We start from the raw sequence: 4,916 nt of genomic DNA on the forward strand, positions 1-4,916 counted from the left end.
TGATTAGGGAGTCTGCCTTCCTGCTGTAGGTTTGTAAGTTCGAATCCGGAAGGTGCCCTCTGTATGGGCAACACTTGGATATCTCCAATCCTCCAAATGTTGACATCATTAATTTTGTTCATGTTTGAAAAAGGCATGTGTATCAGCAAACTTTTAATCCAAAGACATGAACAAAATACAAAAGATGCCCCATAAAGTCAATATGTAGCAATATTGTGAGCTAAAGCTCTATTTGTTTGTTGGGCATACTTTGCTAATTAGCCAAGTATAAGGGATATATATATATATACCTTCAGTTAAATGTGTAGTAAAATGGTAACACTTGGCCATACCCATATGGAAGAAAAGGTAGTATTTGCAATATATTTCTAAAAACATTCTTTGGAAACACATAAAATATTGTCAAAATTGTGACATTTCCTTGATATGTGTGAAATGCTAATAATCTTTCTTTGAAATATGTTTTACATCTATTTTTTTTCTATCTGACGACCAATTCCCCAATGTAATATTTTGTGGGTTTTTTCAGAGAATGTGGAGGTTCTATATAAACACTGTAGATTTGACTGCTATGATTTCGGAGTTAGCAGGAAAGGTGTATGGAATGTGATGGTGTTTACTAAAGGATCCCTTGTTGGAAGTGTGCATGTTTTTCCAATTCCGCCGGTTTTTGCCATTTTCTATGGGCGAGACAGCGGATTTGCAAGCGGTATTCAAAAAAAAATTGACCCAAAATCGCGCTGGCGAAATTTTTTGAGCCAATTTGACGTTGCGCATGCGCACATTCGCGAGTTCGCAGCTCGCGGCTGGAGGAGCTGTTTAACCTTTCCACACTTTCGCAGATATCTCTCTTTCTAAGTCAGTTTTTGAGATTTTTTAAACGCAAGTCATCTCCAAATTGACTTCCACACCTTCCACAGTGATTTGGGATTTTTGGGGGTACAGGGGAAAATTTGGCTAAACTTTAGTCGAGCTTTTAGCTGGCGTGGTTTTAAGTCGCGCTCTGACCATATTGCATCTTAATGAATCTCACACTAGGCGCTATTTTCCGCCCGCCGTTCTTTGAATGCCAATTTCAGACTTAAATAATCGCCGCTTCGCAAAATCACGCCGAAACGCCAATTCGCCGTACTATGAATCAGGCCCATTGTCACCAATATATCAAAAGTGACACACAAGTTTGTATTTCTTATTATTTAGCACTGCACTTTGTATCGTATTCCCATGGAACACGTTCACATCAAAGCATTTTTGTGCCTCTACGTTTTCGGAAAGGGTCAGGGACTTTTTTAAACGCAGAACGCTGCTTTTTTTTTTTTTTTTTGTTTCAATAGACTTCAATAGAGAAGCAGCAATAAAGCATGTAGTGCATTTTTTGCGTGTTTTTGGTGTGTCTTTGATGCGTTTTGTATTATTTATTCTGCCCAACAACAAATTGGCCAAATAAAAAAGAATCCAAAATGCAAATGCATCAAAAAGGCGTGTCCGAAAATGTGGAAAGCACAGCAAAAAGCACTGCCGAAACGCTCAAAAGCAACTTGCATGGATGTGAATCGAGCCTCAGGGCACTGCTCTCTGCAGCAGCTGTGTTTCAGACGTGTTTCCTGTGCGTTTCTGGTGCATTTTTGGTTTGGCTGCACCTGAAAGATGGGCATGTGACTCAAAAACATAACGTGATTTTACCGCGATTTTGCTGCGATTTACATTAATTTCAATGGAAAGCTACAATTTTGGTGCGGTTTTCAACACCACAACAAAGATGCAGCATGCAGGACTTTTCAAAATGCACCGCGCCCCCACAGTGCATTGGTGTGAAAAATCCCATAGGATTTAAAGGGAAACAGAGTAAAAATGCAGGACAAAACGTATCAGTGTGAAAGGGGCCTTAGGGCCAATTCACACCATAGAAACGCAGTCCAGGTGTGTTCCAGAGGCTTTTCTGCATGTGTGTTTTTGATGCATTTTAGGTGCGTTTTTGATGCAGTCCAGTGCATTTTTCCTCCTCCTTTTTTCTTTTTTCTTTTTCTTTTTTTTTTCCTCCTCCTCCTTTTTCTTAACCTTAAATAAGGACATGTGTGTTCCAGTGCATTTTCTTTTTCTGCATCAAAAACGCATGGATAGTAAGTTATATAGTTTCCAATGGCATAGTTCACACCAGTGCTTGCAGTTCCAGTGCGTTCGAGTTCAAAAAAAAAAAAAGTAGGATATTTCCTGCACTGGACTGTACTGGGACGTTGTAAAACGCATCAAAAACACACTGGAAAGCGGCGGAACGCACCACAAACACACTGGAACGCGCATGTTCTTATTTAAGGTTAAGAAAAAAGAGGGGGGAAAAATGCATTGGACACCATCAAAAACGCATCAAAAGTGCGTATGCAGAAAAGCATCTGGAACGCATCCGGGCTGCATTTCTATGGTGTGAACTGGGCCTTAACCCTAACCACCTATTTACTGCGGCAGTGTGGCTCTCCCAGACAAACCGATGTAGGTATACGTCGGTTGCCTAGTGGCAGCTAGGGGGCAAGCGCGCTGATACATGGGGCAGGCGGCTCCGACGGTCGGATGTTGTAAACACAGCTGACCGTTCTTCTCTCTGGAATGATCACAGAGCGCCTGTGATCCTGGGTACTGGTAGCTGAAGTTCTACATATTCTGGGCTTCCTCCAGTTGGATTTAGATCTGGCTATTTTTGCTCAGCTCCTACAGAGTACAAGTGTCAGCTTTATTGGCCTTCACAGGTGTTTCCAGGTCTAGGCGTCTTTGCCCAGTATTGAAGTGGTTAAAGGACAATTGCGCGGCCGTGCAACGCTGTACCCAAATAAAATTGATGTCCTTTTTTTCCCACGAATAGAACTTTCTTTTGGTGGTATTTGATCACCTGTGCGATTTTTTTTATTTTTTGCGCTATAAGCAAAAAAATAGCGATGATTCAGAATAAAAAACAAACAAACAATATTTTTCACATTCTGCTATATAACATTCCCAGACAAAAAAAAATTAAATATCAAAATTTTTTTAACATTTTAGGCCAATTTGTATTCTGCTACATATTTTTGGTAAAAAAAAAAAAAAAATCGCAATTACCGTATTTTGATTGGTTTGCGCAAACGTTTTTTTTTATTTTTTTACTAGTAATGGTGGCGATCTGCGTTTTTTTTTTTTTTTTTTTTTGCGGGACTGCGACATTGCGGCGGACAGATCGGACCCCTGACTGAGATTTTTGAAACTTTTGGGGGGACCAGTGACATCACTACAGTAATCAGTGCTATAAATATGCACTGTTACAGTACTAATGACTAGGGATGCACCGAAATGAAATTCTTGGCCGAAGCCGAAGCCGAATAATAATGAAATGCTTGGCCGAAGGCCGAATACCGAACGCGGTGTTTCGCAATTTTTCCATTTATTTTGCCTCGAACAGGGGGGCGGGGCGTGGACCTAGTGTGAAGGAGCCGCAGTCAGGAGCAGGGGGCGGGACGCGCGCGTGACGTCACACCCCCTACTCGCGGCCGGACAGGACACCAGCGGCGTGTGAGAAGGGAGCCGCGAGCCGCAATGAGGAAGGTGAGCGGTCAGGGCGGAAGCTGACATTGTTCGGCTCAAAATTATTCGGCCTTTTGACTTATTCGGCCGAACACCGAAAGTGCTATTTTCTCTATTTTCGGCCGAATAATGTTCGGCCGCCGAATATTCGGTGCATCCCTACTAATGACACTGGCCGGGAAGGGGTTAACCCAGGGGTGATCAAAGGGTTAAATGTGTACCTAGGGGCGTGTTTTTAATGGTGGGGGCGTGGCTTGTGAAATGATCATGGAGACCTGTGAGCGGGGAACAATCGTGGGTTTTAGGCGCCAATTGGAGCCGCCTGCCTGTGAATCAGCGCAAGATTTCTAGAATTGGTGAACCAAAAAGACTCAGATAAATAGATGGAACTTCTGACTGATGAATAAATAAATCGCAATAAATATCAATAAATAATCTTCTAATACACAGATAAACACAATAAATGATATATAAAGTGCAGACGTGATGAATGAAGTGCTTATGTGCTGGAAAGATGGTTACAAAAATGATAATCACAATATGAAATGAAAGTGAAGTGATCACTAGAGCGGAAGGATTCCTAAGTGAAAAAAATGTTGAAATGCAGCTATTAAATAGCTGATAAAATGACAAAGTGAAGAACAGAAACTCCAGGTTGCACAGTGATGGTGAAGTTAACTGAATAAATAACCAGTGAGAAAAATAGTAAGTGCCAGAGCACCAAAGGGGCACTGAATAAATAAATAATCAGTGAAGTAATACAAACAGTGCGTTGGAGGTGCCCACTAAAATTAGATGGGTTAAATAAATAAGGCGCCAAGCTGTAAATCCATAAAATACATGTAAAATATAAAAATGTAAATATGTAAAATCGCATAGAAAATCGCAAAAAGTCCCAAATAAAGTGCAACCAGTGCAAAAAAGGACGCCAAGAATGGCAATAATAAAACAGTTCAATGGTGATGGGATAATACAGGACACTTCCAGTGACCACCCAGTGCGATTCTTTGTGAGCTAAAAATCCACAATCAAGTGCAAGGGCCGCTCACCTCCATTAACACTCAAATGAGCGTTTTGGGTATAATCAATAACCCCACAGGTCCTCTGAACACGTCTCCAATCTGTTGCCCCCTTACAATGTAGTGACCAGCATACATGCCCCCTTTCATTGCAGAGACCAGCGTGCATGCGTGCCCCCTTCAAAGCAGTGTGTAGGCCCCCCCCCCCGAGGCATCACTTCACTTACCTCACACTGGTGCCTGGCGTGCTGCTGCTGACGAGAGTCTGGACGGACGTCTTCTTTGAACTGCATGCACGCCGCTGCCCTCCGCTCTTACAGCGGGCGGGAAGGGGATGTCAGAACGGTGCAT

The sequence above is a fragment of the Pelophylax lessonae genome, assembly GCF_965119305.1.
Source record: "Pelophylax lessonae genome assembly, chromosome: 5".
In the NCBI taxonomy this organism is placed as follows: Eukaryota; Metazoa; Chordata; class Amphibia; order Anura; family Ranidae; genus Pelophylax; species Pelophylax lessonae.